This window comes from Eptatretus burgeri, unplaced genomic scaffold, assembly GCF_056783735.1.
Source record: "Eptatretus burgeri isolate ZD-2024b unplaced genomic scaffold, Ebu_testis_v1 Ebu_testis_scaffold_3175, whole genome shotgun sequence".
NCBI classification, from domain to species: domain Eukaryota; kingdom Metazoa; phylum Chordata; class Myxini; order Myxiniformes; family Myxinidae; genus Eptatretus; species Eptatretus burgeri.
This window is the reverse complement of record NW_028225123.1, coordinates 94,107-106,857: the sequence shown is the minus strand read 5'-3', so window position 1 is coordinate 106,857 and position 12,751 is coordinate 94,107. Positions and strand designations below refer to the sequence as shown.

General features: G+C 43.6%; 1 protein-coding gene and 1 long non-coding RNA gene across 6 annotated transcripts in view; one reads left to right on the top strand and one right to left on the bottom strand.

Annotated features, from left to right (window-relative positions):
- The window catches only part of LOC147006437 (uncharacterized), a 65,821-nt gene that overhangs the window by 46,099 nt on the left and 6,971 nt on the right, over positions 1-12,751 (top strand). Inside the window, exons 1-2 of one of the 5 annotated variants that reach the window (XM_085868794.1) lie at positions 9,037-9,190; positions 10,745-10,831. The exons of 1 other annotated variant lie outside the window; for it this stretch is intronic. The gene's annotated coding sequence lies outside the window, so the exon portion shown is untranslated. Of the gene's footprint in view, positions 1-9,032; positions 9,191-10,744; positions 10,839-12,371; positions 12,530-12,751 lie in introns of those variants that run through there. 3 more of the 5 variants (XM_085868792.1, XM_085868793.1, XM_085868791.1) reach the window with 3 other exon arrangements.
- On the bottom strand, positions 6,338-9,605 carry LOC147006438 (uncharacterized). The gene is made up of 3 exons (XR_015054833.1): positions 9,492-9,605; positions 6,764-8,137; positions 6,338-6,651 (listed from the first exon to the last, which is right to left on the bottom strand). It is a non-coding gene; the product is annotated as an uncharacterized LOC147006438 (long non-coding RNA).

The window sequence follows — 12,751 nt, the reverse complement described above, 5'->3', positions numbered from 1 at the left end:
CATGTGGGCAACCAGGTCATTGGGCCAAGGAGTGCTGCAACCGCAGAAATGGTCGAACTTATAGTACGTACGGACCGGTAGAAGAGAGAAGAGGGGTACAATACAGAGATGGAGATCCATATTACAGACAGCAGGACAGATGGGGAACACAGCTTGAGCAAGCTGGCTCATTTCAACCCACTGCACCTCACACAGAATTCCCTCCTCCTCCTCCATCCTCATTCCCACCTCCTCCGCCCTCATTTCTACCTCCTCCAACTCAAAGTTCATTTCAACCCCAAAACCCATTCGTTTTATGACAAAGAACAGAAGCGACTTCGTCTGAGTTACCCTTCCTGACTTTGAAACCATGTGACGAACCTAAATTGACATTGAAAATTGAAGGCCGAAAGATTCCTTTCTTAGTCGACACGGGAGCGACTAAATCTGGGCTCAGAAAGAGTGATTTCCCGGATGCCCCGTTATCGCGAGAACGAGTGAAGGTCGTGGGAATGTCAGGAGTTGCCTGCACGATCCCACTGACCGAGCAGCTACGGGTGGAAATTGGACCATTGTCTGCAAACCATGCATTTTTGATGGCAACTGATACGCCAATTAATCTGTTGGGGAGAGATCTGTTATGTAAGCTGGACTGTACAGTGAAATGTACCCCTGGGGGAGTATATTTAGAAATGCCTCACGAATCGCATATAACTTTGCTGAATTTATTGCAGGAAAATACAGAGAATCTTGTATATCAGTGAACTGTGATTAATTTTGAAGCATTTAAATATTTGCAGGAATATGTGTCACATTTGGAGAGAATCGTACCCGAGGAGTACGACTGGGTGAGTCAACACCACATGGACAGAGAGGGGGTGCAGACTCGACTACATTGCATTGCAGATTGCAACGTCAAGGGAAAAGATAAGGTCTGTGCGAGTGAAACGCTTTCGAAATTACACCAGACCTTTGACCTAGTGTTGGGAACAATTTGGATTGGAAAGCAAGGGATTGGCCTGGAGGTGCATCTCACGCAAGAACAATTAAAATTGTGGAACCAACCGTCCAGTGTTACACCACATGCTACTTTAGCGATTGCAAAAGGTTATCAAGAAACGGACATCGGTCACATGGTAACCTCTTTGAAGAAAGCATCACAAGCGACTTTGATGGAGTCGAGCCAAGTAAACGGACTTTGGAATATTGGAGCAGATGGATATTGTTGGTCAGAATGTCAAGGAACGGTGAAAGCTGTGTTCGAGATGGCTGATCTCTCGGAAATAAATGGGTCAGAAAAATTACCTGAATTACTCGAACAAGTCCCGACTTGTCTGTGGGCAACACATGCCAACGATGTCGGGCGAATTAGAGGCATGCACCCAGTCAAGATGAATATAGATCCGGAAGAGAAACTGCCTCGAAAACCGCAATACCCCTTGCGTCCAGAGGCGGAAGCATGGATTGCACCCGTAGTGGAAGCGCGATTGAAGCAAGGGATAATTATTCCCACAGTTAGTCAATGTAATACGCCGATCTTACCTGTAAGAAAACCTGGGAAGTCAACGTGGAGATTCGTACAGGAGTTGAGGGCAGTGAATGACACGGCTTATTCCGGCTTATCCTGCAATTACAAATCCAGCTACCATTCTAGCAAGCATCCCATGTACTACTACCTATTTTAGTGTCGTGGATCTCTGTTCAGCTTTTTTTCGTATACCGATAGCCCAAGAGGCACAATTTATTTTTGCGTTCACGTATAAGGGAAGGCAATACACTAAGACTGTGTTTCCTCAAGGGTATGTCGAGAGCCCGACACTGTTTTCTCGAGCTTTGAAAGACGACTTGGATGACGTAGTTTTTCCCTGTGGATCCACACTGATTCAATGTGTTGACGACCTGCTGATCTGTTCAGCGTCGAAAGACGCATGCGAGCGAGATACGTTGACACTGTTGGGAGCTTTAGCCAGAAAGGGACACAAAGCATTGAGAGCCAAATTGCAGTTTTGCCAAGAACAGGTGAAATATTTCGGGCATATTTTGAAGGGAGATACAAGACGCATATCCCCGGAACGTATAGCTGCAATATTAAAACTGCCCAAGCCAACTACAGCTAAACAGATGAGGTCTTTCCTCGGAACGACCGGCTATTGCAGGCAGTGGATACCAGATTATGCAGCCTTAGTGCGCCCCCTGCTGGAAATTGGTTCGGCGAACGCGCCCAGTCCACTGGCATGGACACAAGATGCAAACAAGGCTTTTGTAACGTTAAAGCAGGCGCTTTCTGCTCTGCTCATGCTCAAGGTATACCAGACTATGAAAAACCTTTTTATTTGTACGCAAGTGAGAGTAGGGGGTTTGCACAGTCGGTACTGACACAGAAGCATGGAAATAAATTACAGCCTGTTGCATATTACAACACTAAATTGGATCCGGGAGCGCAAGGATTCCCATCTTGTCTAAAGGCAGTAGCAGCCGCTTCGCTCGCGGTGCAGGCGACAGAAGCACTCGTCGCGGGAAACACTTTGATTCTCCTGGTACCGCATGCAGTGACAGCTGTACTGTTAAAAACGAAAACACAGCATTTGTCGGCTTCAAGAGCAACGACATACGAACTCTCACTCACAGCACCCACGAACATTACAATTAGAAGATGCGCACTGCTGAATCCTGCTAGTTTGCTGCCAAGAGAACAAGATGGTGATCTTCACAATTGTGAGGAGGTAATCGTACACACGTGTCTACCGCGTCCTGATTTGAGAGACACACCAATCCAAAATTCTGAATTGATTTTATATCGACGGTTCGTCATCACGCGCACCTGATGGATTCCTATTAACAGGCTACGCCGTTTGCTCTGATCACGAAGTAATCGAAGGCGGGAGGTTGGCTGAGAGCTGCTCCGCGCAGCAAGCAGAACTATTCGCCCTCACTCGTGCATGCCACTTAGCCAAAGGCCAAATAGTGACAATTTACACTGATTCCGGCTATGCCTTTGGTGCTGTACACAAATTCGGAGCCCTCTGGCTCGAAAGGGGTTTTATAACATCATCAGGTGCGCAGGTGAGGAATGGAGCATGGATTGCGAATCTGCTGGAAGCGATACTTCTCCCTCACCAAATTGCAGTGGTTAAATGTAATGCCCACACCAGAGGATCTGATGACGTCTCACGGGGAAATGCAAGGGTAGATATAGCTGCAAAAACTGCTGCCAACACTGAAACTCTCTTGATATCACAATGTGTATTGAGACAAGGGGCGATGCCAACCATTGACGATGTAAATACTTTGAAGACAGCTGTTCGTGCGAAAGAACGAGATTTGTGGATATTGGCTGTCTGTGAATTTGAAAATGAATCCAAATTATGGGGATCATCTGATGGTCGTGTGGTGGCACCAAAAGCTCTGTTACCCTGGTTCGCACGATTGGCACATGGGGCCGAGCATACCAGCAAGGGGGGCATGAGTACTTCAATTGAGAGACAGTGGTTTGCCCCGGGGTTTAGTCCAATTGCAGAACAGTATTGTAGGACCTGTCACATTTGCCAAAAACATAACCCAGCAAAGGGGGTGCAGATGGCCCCAGGGGGTCATCCAATTCCATTCGGACCTTTTGTTCATATCCAGATGGATTTTGTTCAGTTGCCAAAATGCTGTGGCTTTGAATTTGCTTTAGTCATCGTCGATTTGTTCACCAAGTGGGTTGAGGCTTACCCTTGTAGGAAAGCAGATGCCATTACTGTGGTTAAACTGTTGATGAAGGATTTCATCTGTCAGTTTGGAATACCTTGTAGTATCTACAGTGACCAAGGTACTCATTTCACAGCTGAAGTGGTGAAATAATTGTGTCGGGTATTGCAAATCAAGCAACATTTTGACTGCCTGTACCGTCCGCAATCTGCGGGGGCAGTGGAGAGGAAAAATTGTTTTCTAAACAATAAACTGGCCAAGATTTGTGAACAAACTGGATTAAAATGGCCAGATGCTCTGCCCATTGCTCTCATGACTATGAGATCTACCACAAATCGAAACACTGGCTTATCTCCGCATAAGATTCTGAAGGGAAGACCAATGAGATTACCGAACTCACCTCCTTTGACTGTAAAAGACATGAAGGTGCATCAAATGGACGACACGTTGCTTGCTTTCTGTGTCTCTCTGAATCATGCTGTAAGAACTTTTTATACACAGGTGAAGCAAGCCCTGCCAGAACCAGCCACATCTGATCATCACAACTTCAAACCCAGAGACTTTATGTGAAGATTTACAAAAGGAAGAACTCTCTTCAAGCACGTTGGTGTGAGCCGTTTCTAATACTGCTAACTACCCATACAGCTGTGAAGTGTGAAGTGCATGGATCCATGCCACACACTGCAAACTGGCACACGGCCAAAAAGAACCCGAGGAGAACACTGCTTCCTGATAACTTTAATGATTCTTTCCATTGCAGGATTATTTGAACTACTAATTGCAAGTTGTACAATGTGTACTTGGTCTGTAAAGCCGATAAGTACTGTCTGTGATCAACGTTATTTGCATGTTCTTTGGAGATGGTCCTGTCAGACTACCCACCAAACTAAGCCTAGGGCATTCAGAGACCGAAGAAGCTTAACGACAGAGTGGGTTCACCACATGGAATAAACACTTATCTGGCTCTTTCTCGTAAACACGCGAAGGCTTTTAACAAAACCAATTGCTGGGTTTGTACTAAGATACCTCATTCAGCAGTTACTGGAATACCTCTCTTGGCAATACCATTCAATTTAAGTGAGTGGTGTGGATACTGGGCAAAAGAAAAGAACTGGGATAAACAAGATAATAACCTTGACAACCACATCGTTACCAATGGAAATGGAAATTGCCTCCGACAACGAAATTTCAGGAACTGGTTTTGGCCAAACTTTAATTTAAGTAAAATGCCTCCACATTTTATGGTTGATCGGGCGACAGAAAAACCCGAACTATGCTTGGTACAAGAGGCATGGGGAGAGAGAAGGGAAGGGAACTCTGAATGCAGTAATTATGTTTATGAAAATCACACGATGGGACCACAAGTCGCTTTAAATAATACCGATTTGGTGTGTGGAAATCGAGCATACCCATGGCTTCCATTTAATTGGAGTGGATCTTGTTTCTTGTCATTCATTTTGCCGCATATGCGCCTGCTATCTAAGTCACCTTTTGAGCATTTGAAACGGGGTAAACGGGAGTTTCACGTCAACTGAATTGTTTTTCATGATTCTAATCCCTCACTACGGTGTAGGACAAACGTCTGTGGGATTGGCAGAGTTAGCTGCTTCGCTTGAATCATTAGCAAATAAAATTGCTCTCGGCATGGTTGATATCAACTCGGAGGTAGTCGCCCTGCGTGCAGTTTCAATGCAAAACCGGGTTGCGCTCGATCTCATCCTCGCGGCTCAAGGAGGAACGTGTGCTGTAATTAACTCTGAGTGTTGTACTTATATCCCTGATCACTCGGAGAAAATCACAAACATAGCTGACAAGATTAAGCAAGAAGGAGCCAAGTTTTACAATTATTTTACGAAAGGTGGGCTTTATTCCTGGTTTGAAGGGATTTTTGGAGGCTGGGGAACCACCCTGTTGCACTGGATTTCCGTTGGGTTATTGTGGATCATCATTGTAGTGGTGCTTGTTAGATGTGCAACAATTACAATGCTGGCATTGATTGTTTCTTGTCCAAAGAGGAATACTGCTAAAAAGCTGATGGTGGCCAAAGCACCACCCTCCTATTTAGGTTCTGAAATTGAGTCCTACGACTCTTATGAGATAGAACCTGAACTTGGAAATCCATAAGTCAACACAATGAGTGTGTTCAATATTCACGGGAATTGTCATTCCACTTTTGCCCATCTGCTCTGTTCCCGAAATAGGTTGTTGAAAATCAGCCGTGCAGCCCAACGGGTAGCCTTATCTTCCATCGGCCTAGGGGCCTACTGGAACCTCGACCAGGTCCAAAGCTGTACAACCACATGAAGCCACCTGGCTTGCGGGACAGGAAAGGCTTAGGGACTGAGCTCTACGATGTGAGCGAGGGGGATGTGACTACCCAAGAAGATGGGCACACTCGAACGCAAGAGAAAATGTATTTCCAAGTGACAGAATCGTGAAACTTAAGTTGTGTTGCCTTTTCAGGCAACAAGGGGGGAGTGTTGGGGAAATAATTACTCTTTATACAAGAAACCCTTGCCTCAGTCTGATTAGGTCAAAGTGTTTGTTTTTTTTCTCTCTCTATTGTTTTTTTATTTAATTGTTAAGACCTAAGACCGACATATAATCTTGTCTTTCTTTGCCACTTTGGACATTTGCTTAATTCTTTACTTGTACAAGGTGACCGGTCTGATAAAACTGTACTTTCTGTTCTTGTTCTATATGCTTTCAAAAAACCCTCTCCACTCTCAAAATGTATATATATGAGAGAGAGAGGTTCATTGAGGGAGAAGTGTACGAGGGTGTGAAGTGTACGGTGGATATAATTAGAAATAAATTGTTCTCAAAAGAAAAGACTTGTCTGTGGACATTGGGCATCGGTGTCTGTGATTTTATACAGGATTTTAAAACCGAATCGGACAAACGTTTAAACCCGAGAGAAGTTAAATTGGATTCCACAATCAACCAGGAAGAATCCTACAACGATCACCACGAGGAAGAATCCTACAACGATCACGACGAGGTTGGGTGAGAATTCCACATCACTGTACTTAAATCTTAACAGAATGATATTAAACATAGTTTTAAAAAAAATTGTTTTTTGGAAGTTTAGCACCGTTGAAGCAGTCTCATGCAATCGCCCTTGTTATCCACCACCTTATTGAACACGTCCAAGTCCTGCTAAACGCAAGGGTTTTGCGAGCGACAAGAAGGTGATGTGTGTTCTGCAATGTTGAAGTGAATAATATAAATTAATTATGGAATTTATTGCCGTTTACTGCAATTTTCACAGTGTATTACACCACCCTATCAAACACGTTTCATCAATTCTTCAAGCCTGGTGGATGCGTCCTTTACGTCGTCCTTAAAAATAATAAGTTTCCCGTTTGCCAGACTAGTTTAGAGGTACTGTATGCGTAACTCACCTTTGAGTTATCGAGTCTGGGTTTGAATCCATTTTCCTTCTGAATGCCGCACATGGCTGCAAGTTGCATCATTTACGAGGGGCACTGTGATGTCGATGAAAGAATTTGTAATTTGTTCAGGGTGTCGGCAATAGCATGCCTGGTCATCATGAAGGACACCGTGGGAACTTTAACATCCACCAACTAATGCCGGCAGAGGAACGGCACACACACACACACACACACACACACACACACACACACACACACACACACACACACACACACACACACACACACACACACACACACACACACACGTCGATGAATCACCCTGCCTGTGAAACACCAGGTCAACAGTTTATAGCTCGGTCGGGATTTAAACCAAGGTGAGACGGCTCGGAGATGAGAGTGTGGACCTGGAGACAGTTCAATTTTTGACTTTGGTGTTTCGCGTTCAGGGCGATGCTTGTCTGTGCACCGTCCATTGGATGGACGTTAAACTGGACGGCTCATCTGGCAGCTCTGAGGACATTGGTCGACGTTACAAAATCCCACGGTGTCTTTCACGAAGAGTCGTCATGTTATCTCCAGTATCCTGAAAAGAAAAAGGAAAAAAACCCCACAAATTCCTGCCACCTTCAGTCGAGTATCCTGCGATGGAGTGACGATCTGGACAAGCCTGGTTTCTAACTTTGAAACGTTTCTCATCTCTCGACTATTTTCCCGGCAACCCCCTCCCCAAGGCTGGTAGGTGCACCCCAAGCACAATCTTAGTGATACGTCTTTTGCCCACACCAGTTTCTTGCAGATATGCTATTTGTTATTTAAATATAATATCAAACAACTGAATGCCAATCTGACCAAATGCAATGCCCCATGACAGTCAGCCGGGTAGAGAGAGTTGTTGTTTGCATCGTCTTTGCGGACGACACCGTTTCATGGAATAGAGACAGCGGCCTGGCTGGGAATACCACACAACATTATCTGTCCCTGTGTACACGTCACATACTGGCTCGGATGAGCTGCTGCTAGGTAGTCTTGGACGCAGACGTCGGCAAGAAATTGAGGTCCAACAAGGCAAGCTGCAAAGACAATGAAGGTGAGGATGTGGTCAGGAATCAAACACCGTGGTCCACAGTTATTAGGCATCAAAACGGGTTTGGATTGAAGACCAAATACAGACAATAATAATAATAATTCGCCATTGCTTTTGACGTAAATTCTGCGCAGGAAACGTGTCCCTGTATGTAGAGCAAGTCGAAGGTTACGTGCACTTTCCAACAACCAATATTGGTTCGCGGGCGCCAGCAGTGACCACTATTTTTGTTGTGTCTGTGTTTCTGTTTGTGACTCTCTCCAGAGCATAGCTCCATGACGTTTGATGCGATCTTGATGAAACTTGGACACAAGCTAGATATCATGGTCTAGTTGTGTCTTTTTGTATGAGGGCCGTCCCACGCACTGATCTCTACACCTGGATTGGTCCCGTCCACAGCGATTGTATACCGAGGAGTGAAGTCACCGGAAGTTCACTTTCCGCCATCTTGTCTCCCCCAAAACATCACCGCAGCGAAGTCCGAAAACAGCAGACTGGCAGTAAGAAATCTCCAAATGCAGAAGCAATAAACTTTGCATGTAACTCATGCATCGTATTATCGGTTGGTGTAATGAACTTGTGGAAATCACAGAGCTCGTGTGATCGTGAGAGAATGTCACTTTGCGTGGTTTAATCACCTTTTACGTCTGTGCGCTGACAGGGAACGTTGACATTTCACATTTTCATGTGTTAAGTGTATTTTGTGATGTCATACACACGGTGATTAAACGCAGGTGGAGACCTTTTGGCTCATCATCCCTGCACCACATCAACACAAGAAAATTAAAAATGTTTTTTGTAACGGTCACGTGACTTTAAGCCGGTAAAAATGGCGGACGTATTAAATTCCTTGAAAAAAAAAATTCCTTGAAAAAAACCGGGAGCAAAGCTCGCTTTCGGGTCGCCATGGTAACCGAGGAGTTCGTTGGGGATTCCAAATCGATGTGCGGTCGGTTTGCGATGGAGGCGACGGCGGCTGCTGCTGGTTCTGCGGGGATGGGCGCCCACATACGGTCTCAGTGAAACAGTGACGGTGTTTGTGAGTGCCCACACTAACTTGAGTTGAGATATATATATATATATATATATATATATATATATATATATATATATATATATATATATATATATATATATATATATATATATATTGTAATAAAGTCGCTCACTCCTGGACGACAGAAACGTTTGCGAGACGAGTCGACCGTTTGGTTTCAGATTTGTTTCCTTCTTTCTCCCCTGACGACTTCCCCGGCAACGACAGCATCAGTAGCTCGACGATCGATCACGTTTATTCTCGTTATTCTGATTCTATTACCGATTTGTTAGCTCTTGTTTACCTTTTGTCGCTCGTTTCGCTTGCCAACCAAGATGGCGCCCGCGCACTGCATCATGGGTACTGAAACCCCCCTCCATAGGTCGTGTCAATGCCGTGCGATGTTTAACAATGGAAAATATTTAAAAATAAATAAAAAATTGTTGTCCCATAGTGAACGATGAAGACCTCATAATTATCATTGGTAACTCGATGGAATGTACTTTGCGGCACGAAGCATTAAATGTACGTAATAAATAGACAACCCCATTAACTGCACGTTCTCGAGCCCATGTTGCATCGTTTACTTTGTTACTGCGGGTTATTAATGAGAAGGAGAACGGGAAAGGAAAGAAGATTATACCGGCTGAGCTAGCGACATACACCAGGAAAATGCAATCGTTCGGGGTGGCGTGGAGCACGAGGACAGCTGTGCAGTCACCAGGTTATTGCAAAAAAAGTGGATTCTCGACCATTCTTCGATTCACCAGAATGGTAGTTTATAGGGCAATGGGTTTGTAAGCTCGGCACATCAACCAAACAAGGTTTCAAGGTCCACAGCACAGAAAATACCGTTTGGTTTAATGAATATATACATATATATTATATATGTGTGTGTATATATATATATATATATATATATATATATATATATATATATATATATATATATATATTTATATATATATATATATATATATATATATATATATATATATATATATATGGCTTCACTTCACATTTAATCGTTCTTTTCTCGTATAAATATCTTTGAAAGAAAGATTTTTAATGTTTGCCACCTTTTTAGGCTCGATTCGCCCCGCCCCCCAAAAACATGCCCGATTAGCCCCGCCCCCCAAAAACACGCCTAAATGGCCCCGCCCCCCCAAAAACACGCCTGATTGGCCCCGCCCCTCCAATGACGTCATCTCCATCGTGGGTCCACATGTGGACGGCTGACAGCACCTTCTGCGTCATAATTTTGGTTATCGTCGTAATCTGGGAATTCTTGATCAGAAAATTATTCGTCAAATTCACTTTGTGACGCGTCTGGAGCGAGTCGTGCTGACAGTCTTTCCCTCGATGACGTCATTGCAGTTTATTACCCTCGACGAAGGAGAGGCTATTGCATTTGGGTCCGTTTGTCTGTCTGTCTGTCTGTTCGTGCAGAACTTGTGTTTTTCTCCACAACCCCTTGTTGGATCGAGACAAAAGTTTCACCAAAGGAGCGACTACTCAAGTGGAATATAATTGTTTTTTATGATTATGACGTCATAGGTCACGTGGTGTGGCAGCCGTATTGGGGAAACAAAATTTTGGACTTCTGGATCTCTGAAACTGCACCAAGGAAAAAATCGAAACTTGGCACGTGGCAAGTACTCCTCATGGGGAATGTGATTTTTTTTTTTTCATGACATCATAGGTGTCTTCATTATGACGTCATAATTGCATATGTCGAACGCTACATCTGATCAGAATGAAAAAAACTTGAGTCATCTCAGGATAAAATGGTCCACAGAAAATAAATTGATGTCATCAGTCACCTGTTCTGGCAGCCATAGTTAAAAAAAAATTATTTTAACCTTCAAAAATCCTCTCTGAAGGGGCTGATCAGATCAAGGCGAAAGTTTACACGTATGACCGCCGATCCATGAGGAAAAGGTTCACACGTGACATCATAGGTCACATGATTTGGCAGCCATATTGGATTTACCCTAAAACCTATTTTAAAAATCTTCAGAACGGCTGGACAGATCGAGGGGAAACTTCACACAAATGTTCCCCAAGCCGTGTGTGCACAAGTTTGTTCAAGAATAATTGATAGGTCACATGGTTTGGCAGCCATATTCGATTGAAGAAAATATGAAATAATGTTTTCTCTGTAACCGCTTAATCAATCGACGTGAAACTTCACAATTATGATCTCGTAGTGATGGGGAATACATGTTTTAAATTTCAACTTGATCAGATGCACGGTCTGGCAACCAGAATTATTAATTTTTTTTGATCTGGGTTGTTTATTTTTTTGTCATTTTTGACGAAGACTCACTTGGCTGTTCCTGGATAGGTTTGAGGGTAGAGGAGTAGCAGCTGAAATGTGAATCCAATCCAGGTTCCTCCTGATAACTTAATCTTTGCTTTTTGTTTATTTGGGTTCTTTTTGATTACTGCAGTGCAGGCCTGTCTCTATTTGGTCTTCCATTTGATTTGAATTCAATTTATTTTAATTCCATTCTGAATTCAGTTGAATAATCCCAAATGTCATGGGTCAGGGTCAAATGTCCGATGATCAAAGCGGGACATCTTGTTACCCAGTCATCACTGCCAGCAATTATAAAGTGACAGTTCTAATTATGTCTCATTAATTACGAAACACACCAGTACATTCTTTTTTTTTAAGGGTAATTAAAAAAAAATAAATTTGCATTTTCTTATTTTGATCTTGTGTTGATAAATTAGTGTGGTGTTGATGTGGCGCAGACATGATGGGCTGAATAGCCTCCACCTGCGTCTAATTTCCTTGTTACACAAACACCACACAAAACAAGTTCTGGCGTGGGTCTGCAATCTCTGATTGTTCTTTTTCTGTTCAAAAGATGATTACAATTAAAAACCATGTTGAGCCCTTTGTTTGTTACTTAGAAATCTATATTATCACATCAAAAAAAATTTTGTCTGGGGACCTTTAAGTTAACAGGAGCATACGAGGGGTGATCAGTTTGTTGGTGGCGCAACAAAGAAAACACCAAACAATCGCTTTTATTAAACTTTATTTCTCAATATAATCTTTTTTCCTGGCAAAGCACTTCGTACATCGGTTCTCCAGCTTGGCTGTGTCCATTCTGAAGAACTCCTCGACAGATGCTATCACAGCATTGACATTCTCATATTTGTTCCCGTGCAGAGCTTCTTTCAGGTGAGGGAACAAATCGAAGTCGGACAGGGCTAAATCAGGTCGGTCGGATGGGTGTGACAGAAGTTCATACCCACAACTTGTAGCAGTAGCCACCGGAAGTTGCGCTGTGGGGAGAGGCTTTGTCCTGGAGAAGCAACACAACTCAGGTGAGTTTCCCCTCACCTGTTTTGCTTTATTGCATCGTGCAAATGGTGCGATTCATCAGAATAGTCCTCCTTGTTAACAGTATTTCCCTTTTCTAGGAAGTCTACTATTATCACAATCCCAAACTACAATGGCACTTGGACCTCGGTAGAGCGCATCCCTCCGCCAGGCTGAACACTACATTTTGCATCCCAAAATGTGGGATATGGATCTGGACCTGAACA